The 25,528-nt window shown below is 35.6% G+C and overlaps 1 protein-coding gene across 8 annotated transcripts in view; it reads right to left on the bottom strand.

Moving 5' to 3' along the window:
* LOC137488194 (uncharacterized) overlaps positions 1 to 21,387 on the bottom strand; it is a 149,867-nt gene extending 128,480 nt beyond the window's left edge. For all 8 annotated transcript variants that reach the window (XR_015478960.1, XR_015478964.1, XR_015478963.1 and 5 more), the window contains exon 1: positions 21,082 to 21,387. The gene's annotated coding sequence lies outside the window, so the exon portion shown is untranslated. The remainder of the gene's footprint in view (positions 1 to 21,081) is intronic.
* Positions 21,388 to 25,528: the final 4,141 nt, after the last annotated feature.

Here is a 25,528-nt window from a genome sequence, read left to right as displayed (position 1 = left end):
TAACAATTTATTTATATTTATACTAAATAAATACAATTAGTATTAAGTAATGTAAAGAACATTTATTGTCATTGTAGTTATACAACGAAATTTGTTTGGTATCTCACAGAATTGTATTAAAATACAATTAATATTAGTATTATTATACAATTATTATTTTGAATAAATAACAGAAAGCAATCCTAAATATTACTGGAAAACAACAACTGGAGTGATATGCCAAGATCACTTAAGAAACCTTTTGCATGAAAATTAATTATGACAATTCTAAAGAATACAAAAAAATTTATTATAGAATTATCTGTGGTCTTAGACCAGATCATGGCTGAGAAATCATGTTATGAAGTGTTACCTCCCTGACTCATTATCCCTCCTTTCTGCTTTAAAGCCATGCTTAGTGAAAGTAACATCATCGTCATCATCATATTATATAAACTTTAGTCGACTTTCAAAACTCGCTGCGTGCCGACACCTCTGCACAAAAGGCTGTTACTTCGGTTTCACGGCGCATGAGCGGCGCCTATTTTGTCGGCGTGCATGCAAACAACCAACCGGGTTTTACACGGGAGTGCGTGAGGCACGCGGGAATGGTTTTCTGCGCGCATGCGTCATTTTCCTTTTACCAGCATTCACCTGAATCACATGAAACATCACTAAGGGGGAGAGACAATGTGTTATGTTTGTACACTTACATAACAGTAATTAAGACAATCACACCGGAGCTGCTCTGAACACGTCTTTACTTCACTATTGCAACAACCACATACACACACACACCACTAGAGTGCGTCGTAACTGAACAATCAATTTGTTACTAACTCAATATACAACACAATGAATCAGCTACATCAATAACACCAACAATAATTTAGTGGCTGCATTTTATTTATTTAAATATTGGGAATTTATACGTACATTTAAATCAATAATGTCAACAGCAAAATTATATTGGGGTGGCCACAGGGGTGGCCAGAGTTTACCGAGGGGTGGCCGTGGCCACCCCTGGCCACCCCTTGGGGGCGCCCCTGACAACAGCCTTAACTGTTGATACTGTTGGTGTAATGGTGTGAGGGAGATTTTCTTGGTATGCTTGGTCACACATTATTTTGATGGTCTGTTTGTTCCAACTAATTCTCATTAGTTTACAAGTAGTGATGTGTGATACCACTGGTTTCCTATGCGATACCAAGTAAAATGAAGGCGAGTATCAGCGATACCAATCCGATTCTTTGCCCAAAATTACGGTTTGGGAAATTCAAGTAACAAGTAGTGTTCTTAAAAGTGTCACTTTATACGGAATATAAGACATATTATGAACTATTCTTGTTTATTGATGGATAATTATCAAACAAAAAGAGCCAAATTACATATTTATTGACAGCATCTGAGCATGTATATCTTAAAACGCCTGCATGAACATCTTAACATAAAATCAACATTCACACCTTTTGGTTTAGTGACATGTTAATCTGGTCCCCTTGAGGATTTTGAACCTTTTTCCGTTGCTTTATGATTGTCACAAAAACCCAAGCCCCCAAAAGACAGCCACATCTCCACATTTTCTCCCTTTGTACCTGGATATTGCCTATCTGCTGCACCTAACGACTCTAAAAGCGATGTCCGTCTCGCTCTAGCAGCACCTGTGCCTCTCCTCTCCTCCTCTTCTGACCACCTAGTCATAACGTAGCCATATTCTGTCTTGTGATTTCTATGTAATGTTAATTAGGTTTGTGTAATTACAACAGCACCTCGCTGTTTTGTTACATGTTTCACAAACCGCATCGTTTAAGTTTATGGAAGTGAAGGAGCTCCACACGCACTTCGTTTGCGGTCACCCATATCCGATGACCGCGTGACTTAACAACATGTGCCTCGCCAGCAGACTGAGTGGCTAGCTAGCATGCTCTGCAGTTGTACGGAGCCATTTTACGAACATGACATGGCAGGCGGAAGAACAAGTAGTTCCAACTAAGTTGGCATTATTCAGCTGAACTAGGGTAATAGAGTATAAGCCGAAGCATGCTAATAGGACTTTTAATTTGCCAGTAGCCTGGATTAAGCGCTTCCGGCAAACTGTATGCCAATGCAAAAACCGGCGCAATTAAGGGCTGTTTTCTTTAAAAATCAGCGATCTCCACTAGCTGAGTGATATCTGATATAAAGTGGGTCTCAGATTGTACAGGAAGCACTGCATTAAATTATATTTTCCCCCGCCATGTCTTTATAATATGAGCATGTATTTTACATCAGTATATTCAATGGAGCTTCTGCGCTAGCCTGTTGATTCTGATGGACGCGTGCGAGTAAAGTTTTACGCTTGAGCAACTAAATGTATTTTAATTACATTACAACATCGATGCTGTAAAAGGAACCTTATAAAAAAAATGGAAAAGTTCACAATAACAGATCACCGAAAGTTTATCAGTATGGGAAAAGCACTAGCTCGGCATATACCCTAGTGTGGTTACTTTTTCCACTGTATTTATATTTGCAATAAACTACACATTTGCTCCAAATTACTAAAAATATTGATATTTTGATAAGATAATTGATTCTAAAACATACAAAGTTGGTATCAGAGATATCGATATTTTAGTATCGATCCACACATCACTAATTATAAGTAGACTTTTAGGTTAGGGTGAGAGTAAGCTGACATGTACTTGCAAAGTTTCTCATAGTAAGTTAAATGATGTTAAATGACACGTGATCCAGATGAGCTCTCACAGAGAGAAAATGAAAACGAAACTTAATGGCAGAAAACTATAAAAGCAACACTTCACGCTTGTTTTGCCAACACAACGTGGCGTCTCTGTGGCGTAAACACGGTGACACTAATGAATATTAATGAAGTTGCACAATAGAGCACGCTGATTGGTTTGAACCAAGCCTTACTCATGCATTAATGCATCACACTGTAAGATGTAATAAGACTCACTCTGGCACAGACGCCCAGTCTGCACGCTGGAATACAACGCTATTATGTCATATAAAAATTCGTTTCAAACAGGAAGTATGAATTTGCTTGAAATAACGCAAAAACAACCAATTTACACTTTTTTAGTGAAATATAGGTGTCCTAATAGTGTTTTTAGCAGTGTGGGACACATATACGACTGTCAACAGCTCAAAAAAATGTGTTTTGGTGTTTCGTGACCCTTTAAAGGCTTAACTAGGTTAATTAGGTTAACTAGTCAAGTAAAGGTAATTAGGCAAGTTATTTTATAACAATGGTTTGTTCTGAAGACCTAACAAAACTGATTGCGAGCCGCAGATGGCCCGCGGGCCGTAGTTTGGACACCCCTGGCCTACAACAACTATGTGGACACCTACTGCACATTGCACATATCGCCTATGCTGTTGTATTTTGCACTGTTGTTGCATTTGTACTATCTGTATTTTGCACGGTCGTTGTATTTGCACTGTCTGTATTTTGTACTGTCTGGAGCCAGCACCTAAGATTTTCACTCATCATAGCACACCTGCAGCTAAAACCACTGTAGGTAACTTCCCATCGTTCAGTGTGTTGGTTAGTTGTCCTTCGCACGGTTGAAAACTCATGTAAATGCATGTTTGCTTCTCTGCAGACAAAATACACACTTGCACCTCGACTCCAGGAAATTACTAAAGCTCAGATTAGAAAGAAATCAACAACAAGTCTGCTGTTTCCTCTCATGTCTGTTTCAGGAACAAAAAGAGCAAGCAAAAAGAAATGTATGAGAATCTCTCTGCTGTTTTTTTTTCATCCCCAACAGCTGTTGGAGGCCCTCATTGATTAAAGAAAATAGGAAAACACACTCTTAACGCTTCAGTACTCCCACTTTATGCACACACACACATACACATTTGCAAGCGCGCTGAGGCTCTCAGGATGAGGCCTAAATAATTAGTATGTAGAGAAGGCCATTGAGGGTGAAAAATCCTGCTATTCATTAATTTAGTTTTCGTTAATGCAGGGCAAAACCTGCACACCTCCCAGCTTTCCCCACTGTTCATGTGCGTGTGTGTCTGTGTGTATGCACCACTGCGGCTCCCGACCATCACCAAAGCAGTTGGAGAGACAATTAAACCGAGTCAGAGAGAAAGAGACAGGAAACTAACAGACATACAGCGACGAGAACCCATCAGGAGAATACAATCACTACACCACAGGCCTGTCTGCGTGAAACCATAGCTTAATCTACACTCTTCCTCTCATATATGTACACAGAATAATTATTCTCATTTGGTGAAAGCAGTTTATTCGGCGGTCTCTGACATACACTAGAGGGCACGATGTAAAAATTAATTCTGGCTTTTGAAGTATAGTCATCTTTGCAGTTTGGTTACTTTTACAACCCATGTAGCAAAGAATTCTGGCCCAGATTTGACATGAAGCTGGCACAGCAGGTTTTCCAGCACTGGCATACAGCCAGTGGTGTAAAGCAGGGGTGTCAAAACTCGGTCCTGTAGGGCTAGTGTCCTGCATAGTTTAGCTCCAACTTCCTTAAATGCACCTTCCTGGAAGTTTCTAGTATACCTAGAAAAAGCTTGATTAGCTGATTCAGGTGTGTTTAATTGGGGTTGGAACTAAAATATGCAGGAGACTGGCCCTCCAGGACCGTTTAAACACCCCTGGTGTAAAGAGTTCTGAAAAATCATACTTATACAAAAGGACCATTTCTTGCCAAAAAATGTAGTGCGAGTAAAAGTATGTGTTGTAAATATTACTCAAAGTATGAGTAAAAAGCAGCCCTTTTAGAAGTACTCAAGAGTAGTGGCTATTACGCTGTAAAAAGTTGACACGTTTACATGCAGTTTGTGCAGGGATGTGTAAACGTAACATTCTGTAGTGCATTTATGATCTTCCTATATTTGTTTGTTCCTTCTAAACTTTCGTCCATTGTTTGTTTGTTCTGTCCTTCCTTTGTTTATTCCTTCATTCCTTCCTTCCTTCCTTCGTCCGTCCTTGAATCCTTCATTCATTCATTCGGTCCTTCATTAGTTTGCTCATTCTTTTGTTAATATTTTTGTTCCTTCACACAACTGCTTCATAGAGGTGAGTGGGCTTGACAAACCACCCGTAGAACACTCTGTTCTGGCCTTAATAAACAAGGCACTTTGTTAGAAATACTTATATGTTTTATGTTTTTTTTATTTAACTCCTATTTTCATGTAAAGCACTTCATTTTTACATTGACATTAATATCACTTTTCAGATTTTGATTGTAATGCAATAATGTGCACCTTTTGTAAAGCTGCTTTGAAACAATAATTATTGTGAAAAGCGCTTTACAAATAAATTTGAATTGAACTGACTAAATGGAGCAGAAGTCCAGTGCATTTTTACATGGTTTATACATTACTTTTCCATCCAAAGTTGTGAAAGGCTGAACATAATCATAGGAATGTGTTTTATTGGCATCCAATACAAATTCCAAATATCAGAGGCATTGATAAAGATCACAGATGTGTTTGCGGATAATGTTGTCTCTTAATAGGCTATGAAGGCTCTTAATGTACATCTTCACTAAAAAGTTATAACATTTCTTGGCATGTTCCTTCCTCAAACAATAACTTAAAGTGGTTGCTTAATGTTTACCTTCTTACATACAACGTTGTATGGTGCTGTCCATGGTGCTGAATTGTTTGATCTGGATGGTAAAACTGCAAGGAACTGTTTACCTAAACCTGATCTAGTCCACTCTTCCAAAATTTTAAGGTTGTATATAATTTTGCACTTCAGGGAGATGCTATTAATATGCAGTACATTGATTTCGCATTTAAATGAGGACTTTTCCTCTGTAAAAGGGGAAATAATTTATAAAGATATTTTATAAAATAATTGTAATAGTATCTGAATGCATGCCTTTATGATGCAAGCTGAGATTGCATCACTCTGTCATGCAATGTCAGACACAATGTACTCAAATAGAGTTAGTGACATCACAGTGAGGGGTAGAGTTAGGGGTGGGGTTAGGTGACCCCATTAAAAAGCATTGGATGCAGCCCAGATTGCACTGCACCAGATCTGCATCAAGACCCCTCTCTAATTTTTAGCAATGAGCTCAGCGTCTGTAAAGCAAAAAATACTGAACCATGCCTAACCTTTATTCAAGTCTTGATCTGTGAAATCCACCTCTCTCTAGGGTGCTTTTAAATGCTTGCCATAGTGGATTGATGAAATTACTTGAATTTGAATGAAATTCTCTTAATTGAAATATTTAGAATTTTGTTTGGGACAATTTTGCTCTAAAACAACATACACCGTAGCTATAGGCGCATTTTAGAAAATCGCATAAAAAAATCCCTGGATGAAACAATAAGAAATCTTAAAAGAAAAAAAATGTGCATAAACTACAATGGAAATCCTTTTACCGAATATTTTAGAGCATGCGCATTAAAAAAAAAAAAAAAAGTCATGGGATTTTGCTTTAACAGTGTGTGATAATAAAAATGTTGGAAGGTGACAGGTATGTTTGGGTGGCCATCCTTGATGAAAAACATCAGAGGAATGCACAAATCGTCCAAGAAGTGTGAGTGGAGATGATTCTAAAAGGATATGACAAACTTTGGACTATTTTGCATAACATTGCGTTTCGTCTACGTGTTCTAATATGCAATTAAGTTATTTTATATGAAAAAAAAAAACCTAACGCAGCAACTTCCATTTGATCCACACTGATCCAACAATTCCAACCGATATAGCCTCAGAAAACATTTCAGAGAAGTCTCATTTTGCATGCTATTTTTATCAAATTTGAAATATAAAATCATGGGACACTTGGCTTTCAAGTCATCTTTCTACAACATTACATTAATGTTTTCGTGTGGTTGTATATGGAAAAAACTAATATTAAACACTATTTTTTTTTTCTTCGACTTCATAATTTATAGCTTTTTATATTTTTTTACATGTAACTTCCCCTTTTACCACAGTAAATCTCAAAATGTCTTCTTTCCAATGGTGTCTAATTTGTGTTTGTAGCTTACTGGAGTCAGGAACTGGTACTATTTAAATTTAGGTAGGTGTATATCCCCAAAAAAGAGTGCTGGCTAACAGGTTAAATCTATGAATGATGGAAAAACATATTCTGTAATATTAAAACCACCTGGGTGTCCACTTGAATGGCCTCTCTTTTTGGTTTTAACAAACTTATCCCTCAAGTTTTTCCAAACTTTTACAAAACATTCCTCCTTTCCCACTACTGTTGCAATTACTAGCCTAGAATTGTTGGTCATCTTATTATCTCTATGATCATGCATTGACGGATCATAAAGACGTCTGTGCAGGCGTACCAGTTTCAGACAAAATCTCATCAAGATTATTCAGATTTCACTCAAATCAAATGCGGCACCATGCAAACTAAAAAAAATAAAAAAATAAAATAAAATAAAATAAAGGCTCAAAAAATGTTATGTGCTCTGCCAGCCGAAATCATGTCACGCGCACCCAAAGCGAACCTCCGCAAAAACATCAATGATGTCACAGTCGCTGCACACACTCAAGCAAACGCGCCGAGTATAAACCAGGCTTAAGTAGTGAGTAAATTTTAGTTTTTGGTTGAACTTTAATTTTTATTAAATTTATTTATTTTTATTTGAATTTTTAGTTAATTTATTATTATTATTATCATTATTATTTTTTCCGATAAAAAAATAAATACATCTGCACATAAGATTTTCTATGCACAATTTCCAAATTTATGCACATCTTGGCTTTCAGCCTTTTAAAATGTTTGCTCATGAATCATCCAAAAAATCATAAACAAACAAATGTAAACGTCCCTACATTCACAAGCATCACAAAAATAGTGCATCCAGTTCTTTCACGCAAAGGTCTATTACTAGCTCGGAAACCTCTTTGTCTCCTAGCAGACTGATGAAGACCAGTGCACTCTCACTCCTAGAAATTGCACAAAGCAAGCCAATCAGATTTGCTCTTAGATTACCCCCAGCCCTTTCCATTTTTGTTGTGCAATATGCATCAAGACCACAGGACCACCATAATTCCCCCTAGGGTGTATTAGCCCCTTGACCTCTTTCGCTTTACTTTAAAGTGACATTAAAGCAGGTGCATCTGACTGATACCATATCAGTTAATACTCTTATGAATTCTCAATGAGTTATCTTCTTATTTCAGCGCTGTTTTTTTATATGCATCTCATGTGTGACCATATGCTAGAACACCATCATTGCTGACCATGAATGATGAGACTCTTTAGAGGACAGGTTTACAAACATGACTCCAGACGGATCTACTCTACGCTCTGATTTTATAGACTTGTAAGCTGTAAACGGACTGTTCATTTAGCTAATGAACAGATCTACGTAACAATGGGAGTATTATAGGCTGTGCGTGGAGATTCCTCATTAATGCAGACTCATGCACAGTTACGGTGGTAATGGACGGTGTGCTGGTGAGATTGTCACACGTGTTAGAACGAATAATTGCTTCTCTTTCCGCCAAATCACTGCAGCGAGGGGGACGAAATGACGCTTTATTAGTGGCCCGAATTTCAATCCGTTCTAATGCAATTGTGCAGCACGTCATTAATGCAATTTTCACTCAGCGACTCACTGATCCAGAGAGTGCAGATGGTAGGTATAATACTAAAAACACACTCACAGACACACACACAAACAGTTGAGGATCATTTTGGCAAGTCTACTACACATACAGATACGCTCCAAAAAAATATTTTTGCTGCTTATTCAAACTACTTATTTAAAGAGCTTAAATAACACCAATTCTTGAGATTTTTTTGGGGAAAACGTAATTGTTTTAAGTTCATTTCACAGTAGTTAGCAAGAATTTGCGCTAATATGCTCATGTGTAGATATCAGACATACCATCATGTTCTGATCACCCCCTGCTGCAGACCTCTTGAGCAAACAAGTGTAAATTCTTGGTAGCTATTAAGAAATTAATTGGTCACCCACAGAACTAATGAATTAATTTCAAAGTAGTTAGCAAGAATTTACGCTAATATCCTCAAGAGGTCAATTCTTAATATATGTGTATAAATATCACACATACCCTGATCATGTCCTAATCAATCCAGGCTATAAAATACCTGACCATAGTAGTGTAAATTCTTGCTAGCAACTTTGCAACGAATTATTGTCACCTACAGAACTATAATAAATTAATTTCAAAAGTTGTTAGCAGGAACTTACGAAAATATTCTTAAAAGGTCAATTCTCAAAAGCTCTTTGTGTAAATAACAGACATACCATCATGCCCTGATTAACACATGCTATATAAAATACTTGACCATATTAGCGTCTTGCTAACTACTTTAAAATGTATTGTTACCACCTACAGAACTGAATTAATTTAAAAGTAGTTTGCAATAATTTGCGCTAATATGCTCAAGAGATCAATTCTCAAAATATGTGTGTGTAAATACCACACATACCATCATGTCCTGGTCAACCCATGCTGCAGAATACTTAACCATATTATCATACATTCTTGCTAACTGCTTTAAAATTAATTATTGTCACCCACATAACTTTAATAAATTATTTCAAAGTAGTTAGCAAGAATTTACACTAATATGCTCAAGAGGTCATATCTCAAAAGATCTGTGTATAAATATCACACATACCATCATGTCCTGATCAACCCATGCTGCAGACCTCTACAGCATATTAGCGTAAATTCTTCCCAACTGCTTTGAAATTAATTATTGTCAGCCACACAACTATAATGAATTAATTTCAAAGTAGATAGCAATAATTTACAATAATATGCTTTAAAGGTCAATTCTCAAAAGCTCTTTGGTGTAAAAAAACAGACATAGCATCATGCCCTGGTCAATCCATAGACAAATTACCTGTTTGTAAACATTCAGGATGTGAGGGCAGCAAAGTTGCAGAAAAAAAACAGGAGTGCTAGCATTTACAGTGAGGGAATGTTATCCGATGCGGTACAGAGTTTGTTGTTGTCTCAGAAATAAGTTATATTGATTGCATGTATATATATATATATATATATATATATATATATATATATATATATATATATATATATATATATATATATATATATATGTATATATATATATATATGTATATATATATATATATATATATATATATATATATATATATATATATATATATATGTATATATTATTTACTTATTGCTTTCAGCGTATTATAACAGCTCGTCACCCAGTGAAAAGCACAGGTTTTCAGCAAAATGATTGTTAAAGTGAGCGGCGTTCATCTGACAGGTCCATTTACGATTACACCCATGCTGGATAAGACGAAATGGCCAAGCATCCAGCAAAAAAAATTAAAAATACATCACATTGCAACCCCAAGTGATTTTACAAGAGAGAAGTTAATGGGCTAAAGTCTTTGGATGCCAACAATGCTGTTCTGTGTGGTCATGTGCAAGAAATATTGTTCCATGATTACCAGATTCAACACTATGTAGTGCTAAAAACCAAGATTCTGCCAAGCCAAAAACAAGAAAAGAAGACGGAATTGTACAAGGCATCATCAACAAGCAAAACAACTGCATTCTGACAACAAACTGCACCTGTACGGCAGGATTAGGGTATGTGAACTTAAATTTTTACATTTCATTTTTTTTTTTGTATTCAGTATCCGCAGTTTAATTAACCATATTTAACTGTTTTTGCTGAAATCATTGCTGCAATCAAAAATGAGTAATGTGTATGATTCAGCATAGCGTGAACTTACCTGATATAAAACGAGAACTGCAGAGTTGAATATTTTTAATTGGGTTGTCACTTCGTTCAGCTCCCTTTTAGCCACAGATGTCTGCGATTGGCATTTAAAAGCAGTGTGGTGTACGGTAAAAGTTCAGTTTTCTATTTTTGGGTGTTTTCGAATTTAGCATCCTTATGCACAACACGACATGTTTGCTATTGTAACCAGTCTTTTTTTTTGCAACCAGGAACATGTGTGACGTCGTGTGAAGTGGGTTGGTAATTCCTCTAAACTGCAAATACTTGAGCATAGTAGCATGCTGACTACTTTAAAATTAATTGTTGTCACCTAAAGAACTAAAATTAATTGATTTCAAAGTCATTAGCAAGAATTTATGCTAATTTGCTCAGGAGGTAATTAAAAAAAAAAACTCTGTGTAAATATCAGACACACAATTATGTCCTGATCAACCCATGCTATTAACCTTATTCTCCGCAGACGAGCGGGCGCTGCCATTTGAATCTTTTTGGCACGAGACTTCCGGTCTCATTCACTTCCACTCATTTTTAGAGATTAAAAACTGCTCGTTTCGCTGTTTGATGTTGCAAACTGATATTTCCTTGTTATTTTATTCTACTTGGTCTGTATAGTCATGCAAACATTTGTTTGTAGAGCAAGTACTTTGACCATTTTTTGCCGTTTATTATTCCTAGTCATTTCTCCCGTAGGCGACTGAAACGGAAGTTCTAAGTCAATCGCAAAAACAGGCGCACTTCCGCATTTTAGAATAAGGTAAATTGAAAACTTGACCATATTAGCGTACATTCTTGCTTACTACATTGAAAATAATTATTGACACCTAAAGAACTATAATGAATTAATATTAAAGTAGTTAGCAAAAATTTACAATAAAATGCTCAAAAGGTCAATTCTCAAAAGCTCTTTGTGTAAATAACAGACATTCCCTCATGACCTGATTAACCCATGCTATAAAATACTTAAGCATATTAGCAAAAAATCTTGCTAACTACTTTGAATTCATTATAGTTCTGTAGGTGACAACAATACATTTCAAAGTAGTTAGCAAGAATTTATGCTAATATGGTCAAGAGGTCGATTCTTAAAAGCTCTTTGTGTAATATCAGACATACCATCATGTCCTGATCAACCCATGCTATAAAATACTTGACCATATTAGCGTACATTCTTGCTTACTAATTTAAAATGTTTTGTTGTCGCTCACAGAACTAGAATGAATTAATTTCAAAGTAGTTAGCAAGAATTTTTGCTAATATGCTCAAAAGGTCAATTCGCAAAAGCTCTTTGTGTAATATCAGACATACCATCATGTCCTGATCAACCCATGCTACAGAATATATGAGCATATTAGCATAACGTCTTGCTAACTGCTTTGTAATGATTTATTGTCACCCACAGAACATAAATGAGAGGAACATGACAGTTTATGGAGAGATCCACACTTTGCTTTCTCACCAGTTCTCTCACACTCTCCATCAACACTGGGTTTGAGTTGCCAGGAACAGCGAAGATCATTGGTGCTTCACGGCGTCTGTCGACTCATTTGCATATGGTAAACACTGACCAACCAACTTGTCTAGTACATCACTGTAAAAAATGCAGCGTTCCACACAATTCATTCATGTTGTTCCAACACAAATTGATTGTAACCACGACTGGGGTGGAGTGACAGGAGAAAACTTAAAAACTGAAAACTGTTTAATTGTCAGTTAAATTTGTCAAGTAAACTTAATCGGTTTGTGTTGGAAGAATCGATTTGTTTCTAAAATTGACCTTGAGCATTAGATCATATTCTTGCTAACTACTTTAAAAATCGATTCATTATAGTTCTGTATGTGACAATTCATTTTTAAAGGATTAAAATTCCTGTCGGAATGTAAGTACATACCTAACAAATTTAGGTTGAGAGAACATTCTCATAACGTTATCTGTAACGTTCCAAAGATGTTGAAATGTCCCGTTTACTTGACGTTTCTAAAACGTTTTTTATAGTTAGCAAAATATTCTTAAAACATTTTCAAAACCTAAATTTCCACCAAATTATAACGTTCTAAGAATTTTTACTTGAAATGTTCCAAGAACAGTGAAATGTCCAGTTTGCTCAAGGTTGCTAGAACATTTTTATGGTTAGAAAAAAACTAAATTTCCACCAAAATATAATGTTCTTTAAGCAATCTGGACATTTCAACATTCTTGGTAAAGTTGCTAGATTTAAAAAAAAAATTTTAATGGTTAGCATAACATTCTAACAACATTTAAAATACCTACATTTCAGTTAAAATATATTGTTCTAAGAAAGTTTAATTGTAACATTCCAAGAACGTTAAAAGTCCATTTTGATTAATGTTGCTAGAGATTTGATTCCTCTTTGAGAAATGTCCGTCAAGAGCTGTAATAAAGGTGATTCACTGAGAAATTCTGCGCTCGCTGCCTGTCACGTTAACTTACATTATGCTCCCTATCCTCGGTCCGTTCTTAATTTTGATTCTGTAAAATGTCCAAGAAACACAGCGAAAATTGACCTCATTGAGTCTCATCCTATCACAGCTCATGACTGTTCTATGAATTGATTTCAAAGTCATTAGCAAGAATGTATGCTAATTTGCTCAGGAGGTAATTTAAAAAAAAAAAAACTCTGTGTAAATATCAGACACACAATTATGTCCTGATCAACCCATGCTATAGAAAACTTGACCATATTAGCGTACATTCTTGCTTACTACATTGAAATTAATTATTGACACCTAAATAGCTATAATGAATTAATTTCAAAGTAGTTAGCAAGAATTGACGCTAATATGCGCAAAAGGTCAATTCTCAAAAGCTCTTTGTGTAAATAACAGACATTCCATCATGTCCTGATTAACCCATGCTATAAAATACTTGAGCATATTAGCAAAAAATCTTGCTTTGAATTCATTATAGTTCTGTGTAGGTGACAACAATACATTTCAAAGTAGTTAGCAAGAATTTATGCTAATATGGTCAAGAGGTCGATTCTTAAAAGCTCTTTGTGTAATATCAGACATACCATCATGTCCTGATCAACCCATGCTATAAAATACTTGACCATATTAGCGTACATTCTTGCTTACTAATTTAAAATGTTTTGTTGTCGCTCACAGAACTAGAATTTTTGCTAATATGCTCAAAAGGTCAAAATCTGTTCTAATCACAGATTTTGGAATTGTACCCTTGTAAAATTATGAGTACGTTCCGTTTTCCTGTACGATTTTATAATTACAGATAGATGAGTTTTATTTACGTACAAAATTCTTATGACTGATTTCATACCCTACGGTCAAACACCTGACGTCGCAAAGTAAATAGATTTACTTCTAAAAGGCTTACAGTAGGCTTATCTAATAAATACATTTACAAGGAGGAAAACAAAGAACTTTTTGCTATAATTTTAGTTAGTTTCTGTTAGTTTTGTATGTGCACAATACCGTTTCAGTTAGTTGTCGTTTTTTTAAAAACTCACTTTTATTTTTATTTCAGAATGTTTTAAAATTTTAGTTTTCATTTTTTCGTTCGTTTTTGTTAACCTTGCCCTATATCGAAGATGGCCTGAGTATAAGATTATAAAGGTTTGAGCAACTTTTGTAGCTTTAAAAGAACTCATTGATTCATTGATTGACCACAATAAATTTCATGGCAATTAACAAAAGCAGTTCATTGTAAAAACAACATTTGATTCACATGTTTTCTGTGTAATGCACTTTTAAAATACAGTACAATATATGCATCAGAGTATGCGTTAACATAAAAATAAGACATAAAAACCTAACAACTGTTCTGAATTTCTGAAATCATCTCTTCAGTCAATCAATCCATTTCAAACAAGTCGCATTCAGCTGATTACCTAGTCAGTTCTCCCACAAACACATGCACAAACTTTCACTGAACCGTAAAGCAACATTGCGCTTGCATATTTCTTGTTGTTGTTGTTTTTTTTAAGCTGTTAAAATGTCACGCTTTGCTTGCTTATCTTTGTTTACACTCTGCTGGATAAAAGACAACATTCAGACAATGATAATTGAATCGAGCAGATCCCATGTTTCATGCTAATACAAACATCCCAGATATACTGCAGAGAGTGTTATCACCGCAACCAGAATCAGAGAGCACACACACACACACACAGAAAAAAAGGTTAAAAGGTAATACACACAGATGCAACTCAGTTTATTCATCTGCAACCCTTCCTTTGAGCAAGATAACACTCTCAACCTCAGCAGAGCATCTGTAGTGTGTGTGTGTGTATGTGTGTGTAAGAGATAGGGGTGATAACACTCACAGAGGAATATTACCAATCAAATTGAGGTTATGTGGGAATACGTCTGCTGCACAGTGATATGACTTTCTCTATCTTTGTGTGTGTGTGTGTGTGTGTGTGTGTGTGTGTGTGTGTGTGTGTGTGTGTTTGTGTGTGGAGGGGGGGTTATAAAGATTTCAGTGCGTCACAACAGTCTCTTTTTAGACGAATGTATATTTCTGGCATATGCATAGCGACACTCTTAAAATGTTTTATTGTAACATATACAGAGATGCTCTTGTCACTTCACAGACAAAGTGCTTATTAAAATGACTTGAACAGTAAACGGTGTCACAGGACATTTGGACTTCTGATAGCCGTGACATGCACACAGCAAGTCATTTCTTCCTATCTGTACTGATAAAATCACTTATAAAGACCTTACCGCCGACACTGAGCGCTCCGTGTCATTCTTTATCTCTATAGCTGCATTTAGATTGTAACATTTAATTCAAAGGATCCAATATTGTGAGACTTGTCCATTTTTTAAGCTGTAAACCTGTCCATTCTGTGTTTCTTTCGTTTAAAGTTGAGGAAAAACTGGCTATACAAATTACATTTTCTTTATCCTCTTAGACTTTCATTTTATTATTCAAATAAATAAATAAATTAATTAATTAAAATGAAATAATAATAAACTTACCAGAGATTTGAAAGTTTATGAAAGTAGATTTTTTTATTAAATGTATTTATTACATTATATATAAAATATAGTCTCGATTTAATCATTAATGAAAAGTTCAGAGGAGCAGCATTTATTTGTAATAGAGATTCAATAATAATTGAAATAAAATAATTAAAGTAAAATAATTAAAATAGGTTAAACCTTATAAATGATTTGAGTGACATTTGATTAATTGAATGCAACCTAGCTGAAAAATAAATAAATAAAATTAAAATCTGATGACACATTAAGGCCCGCTCCCAATTCTATTTTTGTACCCCTTACCCGTTGCGTCTGACGGGGAGAGGCTTGAAATTTTACCCCTAAGAAATGGGACACCACTACAGCACCTGCAAACGTCATCGCAATCTCTTACATTTGAGATCAGCGATCGCGACTGCTGTAGTTATTTCAGATGCATTAATTTTTTGTATTTATCTTCAGGAAATCACAGAAGGCAATGATATCATGTTATCATAATGATATAATGTTGCAATAAGCTCGTAACTGTACTGCGAATTGTGGCCATATTCATCTATTCGAAAGAAATCAAATCAACATTAACGTTATACCAGACACTGTAAAATGGTAATTCTTGGTCACCAGGCATTTCTGACAGGGTATTCAAGTGTCATCGAGAAAGTATGTTGTGACACGGCTATACAGGAGTTATTATTATGGATTATAGATAGCAAAATTTTGCAGTTATTTTGGCGTTTTGTTTATTCTAGCATGACGGTAAAACACAAATGCAGTTATAATTGTATTAAAACATGTGCTTGTTTCTGTAAAATTTGTTATAATGTCCATAAAAAATAATAATAATAATTTGTGCATCGCCTTACTTCAGTGTGCAGCCATGCTGCCGTTGTACTGTAGCTGGTGTATTCTGGGAAATTTTCTACCCCTTGGTTTCAAGGGGTATCTAGCCCTTCTTCTTAGCCCTACACTTTCAAGCTAAAGAGAATTGGGACACCCCTGGGTAAGGGGAAGGGCTAAGGGGTAGAATTGGGACACATGACACACCATAGCCCCAATTATTTAAACCTCTTTTTTGAAAAATAAAAATAAAAATTGTTACATTTTTATTGTCAAATATGTGCAGTGTTGAGGAGTAACTAGTTACATCTAACAGTGTTATGTAATTTAATTATAAAACAAAAGTAACAGTAACTCGTTACAGTTTCTGAGAAAAAAGAAAAAGTGTAATTAAAATACACATGGTGGATGAAGAGATCCTTCCCATTGTGTAAAAGCGCTGAGTGTCTAGAAAAGTGCAATATAAATATAAGGAATTATTATTATTATTATTATTATTATTATTATTATTATTATTATTATTATTAATGTATTTACTAACATAAACTAATATTGAACAAATGTACAGCATTTATTAATCATAGTTCAACATTTACTAATTTATTATTAAAATACAAATTCATGCTTGTTAACATTAGTTAAATGGACCATGAGTTATTGTGAGTTATTAACTAACGCTAACTAACATGAATAAATATCATAATAATGTATTGTTTATTGTTTGTTCATGTTAGAAAAAGCATTACCTAATAGAACCTTAGTATAAAGTATTGCCCATAAAAGTTGTTTTGCTAGTACCTAGATGTATTTTGTTATAATAATAATAATACTAATAATAATAATAATAATAATAATAATAATAATAATAATTCCTTATATTTAAATAGCACTTTTCTGGGCATTCAAAGAGCTTTAACATTTTGGTGGGAAATCTTCTCATCTTCACCACCAGTGAGCAGCATCCACCAGGATGACGTGACAGCAGCCATATTTTGCCTGATTGCACACCACACAACAGCTGATTGGTGGAGAGGAAACATGACTAAACCAATTATGATATAGGGATGGTTAGGAGGCCATGGTGGACAGAGGCCAAATTTGGTCAGAATGACAGGGTTAAACCCCTACTCTTATTCGAAGGACATGCTAAGATTTTTTTAATGACCACAGAGAGTTAGGACCTCGGTTTAACATCTCATTCAAAAGATGGTGCTCACTGAACAGTCTAGAGTCCACAACAACATACTGGGGCATTAGGACCCACACAGACCGCAGGTTGAACGCCCCTTCTGCTCTCACTAACACCACTTCAGTCAGCAACTTTCCCATGTGGTCTTGAAGAGCAACCCTGCTTAGCTTCAGTGGGCAATCATGTGAGAGTTGCAGTGAGCTAGCCGCCTGTATTTAAATGTCTGAAACCCAAAACAAACTGAATTTGTTTGAAAACACTAATAAATTGTGGTTCATGACATTTTTGTGGCTCAGCATTACAGGAAAGCAGATTTAAATTCAGCAGCTGATGACATGAAGAACTGAACGCTCTAATCACATCGGTGTAATAGTACACGTCAAAAAGTTATAAGAAGTTATTTATGTAAAGTATAAGAAACATATCATAAGGAGCTCAAAATATGATATAATATGCATTTGTGTAGTTTGCCATAAACAAACAACAAGATCGGATCTGTGCCAGATGTCAGTTTAAAAAAATAAAATAAATCAGAACTAGCTTAGAGAGTCAACACAGCCATACGGGACAATTTTATTACCTTTCTGTGATGGAAGACGCCTTCCTTAATGTTTGATAAAACAGTCCTTTTTACTTCCTGTCATCCTCCTTTATGCGGCAGCCGAGAAGATAATAAAACTGACTCTGAACATCAAAGCAAAGCGCACAATTACTAACGACAGCCTATCACTCTCTGCGCAAATCACCATGTTTACCCAGACTTGTGTTGGCGGAGTATAATTTTAATCAGGTTTGAGATCTCGCTCTCTCTTTCTGTCTGCTTCTCCAGACGAGGCCTAGCTTGTTTCGTTGTTTGGGAGAGGTGTGACTGAATTAGCCTGTGCGCTGGGTGACATTTAAGAGATGAAGAGCGCGCCACTTCTCGTTCAGCGAGGAGGGCTGTTTTTCCCGCCAGATGCCAGAAAATGAGTCAGCGGGGTTCAGGGTTCAGCACTCGCTTTGATCTGTTCATTAGAATGTGTGTGTGGGTGCGCTAAACAATCGCTCGGACCAGATTGCAGGTGTGCGCATGAGTCTCAGGTGTTGTATGAAAATGAGAATCGCCTCCACAGGTGTTAAAGAGATCAGAGCTAATCTACAGCCTTCTGCATCCTTCACACACACCACATCACCATAAAACATCCACTATCCATCACCACCAGTCTGTTTTTATTTCTGGACAACTACGAAAGAAAGTGGGCCTGAATAAACACGATGTTAGAATCAAATTCTGGTGTTTCAAGAAGACAGCACCTGTTAAGTCTGGTTTTATAACGGAGGTAAAGTTGGTTTTATATTCATTCATTCTTGAACAGTAACAACTTGCGGTACATTCTCTATATTGTTTACCACACTACTTTGACTATTTGATTTAATATAACCTGCAAGTATGAATTCAAAACAACATTGGCACTATTTAACTGACTGTGAACAGTGTTGTACTTTTATAGTCATTGGTGCTAACAAGATTTCCCTATTTAGAAATTCCAGGTCTGTGTACCTCTGCGGTTTGATGTTAAAGGTCTTCATATTACAGTTTTTTTTGGTTTTTTTTTGTAATTAGCCAATAAAAAAAATAATAATAAATAAAAAAAACATTTTTTTTCCATTTTTATTTCTGGACAATTACAAAAGAAAGTGGGCCTGAATAAACACTGTGTTTGAATTTAGGTCAAAGGTGCACAAACCAAACTTTGGGGTAATTTCATTTAAATTTAAATTACATTATTTAACCCAACAGTTCTCCATATTCGACCAATTGTGTTACATTGAAAAAAAAATTATTCATTAGATTTACAAAAAAAAATTAAGGTAAGTGGTTGCAAACTATTTATACAGGCTTAATTTAAACAAACCAATTAAGTTGATTATTAAATTTAATTTATTTGTTTAAATGCAGCCCATACAAATTGTTTGAAGCCAGTTACCAAAATCTTTTTTTTTTTTTGTTCAGTTTTCTTTTGCAGTCCAAGCCTGGTTCCCCTCAACAAAACTTGTAGTACCATTGACTACGGTCATTGGAGAAAGCAAGGTGTGGATTGATGATGTTTACCACCTCCAAAAGAAAAAAAAAAAAAAAACCTTCTGTAATCTAATTTAACCAATTGTTAGAAACCACCACTTTTTCCACTTTTATTTCTGGACAACAACAAAAGAAAAAAGCAATAAACATTGCTTAAGTTTAGTTATGGTGCATCAAAAAAAAAGAAAAAAAAAAGGAAAAAAAAAAAAAGAAAAAAGCACCTGCAAAGTCTAGTTCTGTCCACATCCAAATAAATGGATCTAATAGGTCAGATTAGGTTTAGTGGTAAAATTTATAATAATAATAATAATAATAATAATAATAATAATAATAATAATAATAAAGAATAAAAATAAAATAATTGAATGACACTAAAAATTGCTAGGCTGTGTTAGGTCAAAGGTGGACAAACCCAATGTTAGGCCCATTTCAATTAAATTTAAATAACACTAACCCAAAAGTTAGGTTTCTTCATTTTTGACCCACTGCATTACACTGAGAAAAAAAAAAAAAAAAAAGATTCTTTGAATTAACTACATTTTTTCAAGGAAAGCGGTTGCAAACAATTTATATGGGCTGAGTTTGAACAAAACAACTTGTGTTTCAAAAAGACTGCAACTGTGGCTGTCAACACCTACATACATATATGGATATATTATGATTAGGTTTAGTGGTGGAAAAAAAAAAAATTGAATTGACTCTAAAAATTGCTGGGCTTCCGTAACCCAATGTTAGGTAAAAGGTGGACAAACCCAACTTTGGGGTAATTTCAGTTAATATAAAATTACACTATTTAACCCAACAGTTAGGTTTGTCCCCATTTCCCCCATTACTTTACACTGAAGAAAAAAAAATGAATCATTGGATTTACTAACATGTATTAATGTTTCTTTAAAGTTTTTAAGAAACCCTGGTTTCCTCAACAAACCCTGATTAAGATCAAATTAATACATTTAGACTTTTAGAAAAAAAAAAATAGAAAATTACCCTTTGCAAATTCTAAATAGGGAAATCATATTAGAAGCCAATGATTATCGAAGCACAACACTGTTCACAGTCAGTAAAGCACAGATAATTCAAAGTAGCGTGGTAAACAATATAGGGACAATGTCACAAGTTGTCACTGTTCAGAAATGAACAAATGTCTAAATATAAAACCAATCTTACCTTAATCAAAACCAGTAGTATGTTGCCACTGACTCAATGATAATTTGAGAAAGCAAATTCTGTAACAAACTTTGATTTTTATTCTATACCTTCGAGAAATGAGTAAACCCAAAGAACTGCTGAAATCAGATGCATGTCCAAATATCTGCACTTACCTGAAATCAAGACCAGATGAAAGGATTAATCCTCAGTCAAGAAGTCCAAACGATGGTTGAAGGATGGCCTTTAGTTCACTCGTTCTTTGTTCCCTAATCACCAGTGAAGTGCGACTATTGGCATCAAATCTTGCATTGTTCCCTTGACAATTTGGGATCAGGTAATCCATAAATGGTCTAAATGAGGTAAAGTAGATGACAATCTAGAGAATAATCTAGGACAAACTAAACTTCAAAACTAAACGACAGTAACCTATGCTACTGTGACGGCTAGTGCAGTCTTCTAGGTTCCCTCCAAAACAAGATGGCTGCTGCCTTCTTCTTCATCTCCTTATGTCTTTTCTTGGTGGTTATCATACAACTTTTAGGTGAATTACCGCCACCTGCTGATTGGGAGTGTGGGCTATAATCCAACATACAAAAAATGTCCTTCCTACATTCCTTTTATCTAAACAAGATGGCCTTTCCCATTATGGGGGGCAAAATAGAAGTCTTCCCATTGCTTTTAGCAAGTGTCAAAATAAAAATATCATGCATTTTATACCTATTTAAATGCTAAATAATCACAAAAAAATGTAAGTAATCTTATAAAACATCCAATTCCAAACCATATAATCAAATTATATTTTTTTCAGTTTGCAATTAATTGCTTTACATGATGCATGTGATGTACTTAAGTGTCTCTCGAAAAATGACATCTCACCTGTGCCCTCACAATCATTACAATTCATGGAAGGGGGGATTGTTTTGAAGTCTGTGCAGACACAGATGAAGCGCAATTGATTTACATGTGAAGGCAATACAAAGATGCAAATAAACATCCTGTGACGCAAAAACTCTTCAGTTAACGAGAGAAAACGCTTCCCTGCAATCCATGTTTTAGATGTATTATAGCAGGGGAAGCCCTAATGCATTTCCTATGAGTGAGGAACATGGTTTCAGATGCTCCTGAGAGTGAAATCTTAGAGAGAAAGTAAGTTTGTGGATAAAAAGAAGAGTTTTACATCTTTCCTTTGGCTTCATCCTCACCATTTTAGATTTGTTTTAGATCTTGTCTTGACAAGAGACCAGAATAAAGAAGCTTTATTTTTATGATTTGTGACATTATCATTGTGTCAGATATATAAAGTCTTCATATATATATGAAGAGTTCCGATGCAAAAACCTCTTAGTGTCATCTGGAATGTTCTTTTACAATAAGCAGCCTCTATTTGTATTCAGTTATTTCATGTTAAAGGAAATGAAAGTAACATATTGTTTGCCATAAAATCAAATTACTGACCCTAATCATAAGAGCTTGAAAAAAAAACCTTGGTTCTGGGTTTTTTGGAGTCAACTCTGATTCTCGACTACTAATTTTGAAGTCTGTGAAATCGACTCCATTTACATTCACTTAAAATAGCGCAAGGATTAAACATGTTGTATCATATCGCACTTCAAATCAGCAGTTTAAATCATCTGCAGCCAAAATAAAATTGTTATCTGCCTACATTTCTCAGCATATTTTAATTGTCTATTAGGCTATTTTAAAGATTTTAGATTATTTTATATAATTGTCATATTTTAAAAGTTAAATCATCTTTTTTTATTGAAATCTTTAATGAAAAATGTGCAGCAGTTCATTAACAAAGAACAAATATATATAATTGAGTAATGTATATACAAACATTGGCTTTAAGACAATGTAACAGACTAAGCTTAATAGCAGTGATTTCTGGGTTCTGGCCAGAAAATATATGTCATCCCTACAGCAATTTCTGTTAAATATATTGTAACAAATAACATTCCTAACCGTTTTTCACAAATGTACATGCCTTTTCAAGGTACTTCAATCACATTTTACATATTAAATTACAACATATTCCCAGGTTACCTCATGTCCTGGAAAACTATAGCTTATTTTACTGTTTGTTTTGTCTTATTTTGAAGGATATTAATTTTTAGCCCCCCCTGGTTATGATCTATAATGGCTCTTAGAGCAAACTGTCATCTTTTATAGTCACTTTTTTCTCTTTCAACTACTGTCATAAAAAGCAATGGTTAAATAGGGAATCACACAGAGCGAGATAATTAAAAAGTTTGTTAAACTGTCAACTTGTTTACAGCTAGTGCAGACATTTGAAACTAACTCTATCGCACCCTTGAGGTTTGAGGTTTGTTATCGCCACAGTAACTCAAGAGCACACAAAGTATATGTACAGTTGGACAGCACGCCCGCAGTGTTTTTCAAACTGAAAAAAATATATATATAAACTTTCCCATCACCAGTGTAGTTTTAGTGCAAAGTAGAAGTAATCCAACTGGGATCTCACCCGGTCAATTAGAATCTGCATAAGTGGTCAGAGAGAGCACACTGACCCCAAATCCATCCATTGTTTGTAGTTTTTATGAGTAGTACTGAGTAGTAAACAATGAGCTTGCTGACTCTCTGCTCATATTGATCTGTGAGTGTAGGAAAATGGATGAGACCTGCACCATGGCCTCAGCAGACAGAGAGTGGCCTGGCAGGTGGTGGAACTGTTCATTGGGAGGAGAGTAATGACCTGGCATCATATCAGTGGTTACGGTATATCCGAAATAAATTCTCTTACTGGAAACGACACCAAACTTCCGACCTCTATATCCTAATGAAAATTAAAGCCTTCATGTTTAATAAAAAATATCATTACAGTCGTCTGTCCATCTTGTTGATTATATACACAATCCTTCACAAGTTTTGGGCTGAGTATGACATTTTTTTCTTTTGTTTTACACTTTAAACAAAAGTGCTTTCAGGTCCATTTACAAGGTGACCATATTTGCAATGTTTCCAGGCAATTAATCCAAAGGTGTATCCCAAATCCAAAATATGCTCTATTATATGCCATTTTGTAATATAAATAGTGTAAGTAGTGTGCTGAAAACTCTAAAAAGAATAAGTGCACTTTAAATACCCAGATGATGCACTTATTCAACTGTTAAAATGAGCTGTGTAACACTTCAAGCACTCAACGGCCGCTGCTTTGCTCATGTAGCTGTAGCTGGTGTGGAGCTTTCGGGCACTGATGTTGGATTACTTTAGTAATAATCATATGAGGGTGCAAAGCAAAATTCTCCTACGAGAGTGATTATACCGCCTCCCGATGGTCAAGGCGGTTATACTATTTTATTTGGTACTTTGGTCATTTATTTGGTCTCTTAAATGAATGGGGAAATATTGAAATCTCAAAAAATATATATATATATTTCAAATCAACCTAGGATTCAGGAGGAACAATGCGGTTTTTGTCCAGGCCGTGTAACACTAGACTAGCTCTATACGTTCACCAGAGTGCTCCAGGGTTCATGGGATTATGGCCAACCAGTTCACATGTGTCTTGTGAATTTGGAGAAGGCATTCGACCTTGTCTCTCGTGGCATTCTGTGGAGGGTGCTCTGGGAGTACGGGGTTATGAGCTGTTATGAGCTGTCAAGTCTCTGTATGAACAGAGTAAAAGTCTGGTTAGCATTGTCGGCAATAAGACTTAGACTTGTTTCCAGTGCATGTTGGACTCCGGCAGGGCTGCCCTTTGTTACCAACACTGTTCATAATTTTTATGGATAGAATTTCAAAGCGTAGCCTTGGGCTTGAGGGGTCTGGTCTGGGGACCACAGGATTTCATCTGTCATTCGCAGGTGATTTTGTTCTGTTGGCTTTATTGAACATGGACCTTCAGCATGCACTGGGGTGGTTTGCTGCCGAGTGTGACACGGCTGGGAGGAGAATCATCACCTCCAAGTTCGAGGCCATGGTGCTCCACCGAAAAAGGTGGTTTGGAGGAAAGTCCTTACCCTAGGTGGAGGAGTTCAAGAATCTTGAGGTTTTGTTCACGAGTGAGAGAAGGATGGAACGTGAGATTGACAGGCGGGTTGATCCAGCGGCAGCACTACTGTGGTCGATGTACCGGTTCGTTATGGTAAAGAAGGAACTGTTCCTACTCTCACCCATGGTCATGAGTTATGGGTCATGACCGAAAGGAAAAGACCTTGGATACAAGCGGCCAAAATGAGTTTCCTTTGCAGGGTGGCATGGCGCACACTTATGAATAGGGTGAGGAGCTCTGTAACCCAGGGGATTTGTTTCTTTGCTCTTCTTAATTCTTTTTTTAAAATGTATTATAAAGTATAGGATTGAGTTTCGGTATCGGCAGATACTCAAAATCAAAGGGCTCGGACTCAAGGGCAAAAAAAAAAAAAAAAAAAAAAAACTGATCAGGATATCCCTATTCTTAATGACCACAAAGAGTCAGGACCACGGTTTAACATCTCATTCGAAAGACGGTGCTCACTGAGCAGTTTAGAGTCCCCATCAGTATACTGGGGCATTAGAACCCACACAAACCGCAGGTTGAGCACCTCTCTGCTGGTCTCACTAACACCACTTCCGGCAGCAATCTAGCTTTCCCATGTGGTCTCCTATTCAGGTACT

The sequence above is a fragment of the Danio rerio genome, chromosome 2 (genome assembly GCF_052040795.2).
Source record: "Danio rerio strain M-AB ecotype USA chromosome 2, GRCz13ab, whole genome shotgun sequence".
Taxonomy (NCBI): domain Eukaryota; kingdom Metazoa; phylum Chordata; class Actinopteri; order Cypriniformes; family Danionidae; genus Danio; species Danio rerio.
Note: the sequence above shows the minus strand (reverse complement) of the source record. Positions and strands in the feature narration are given on the sequence as shown.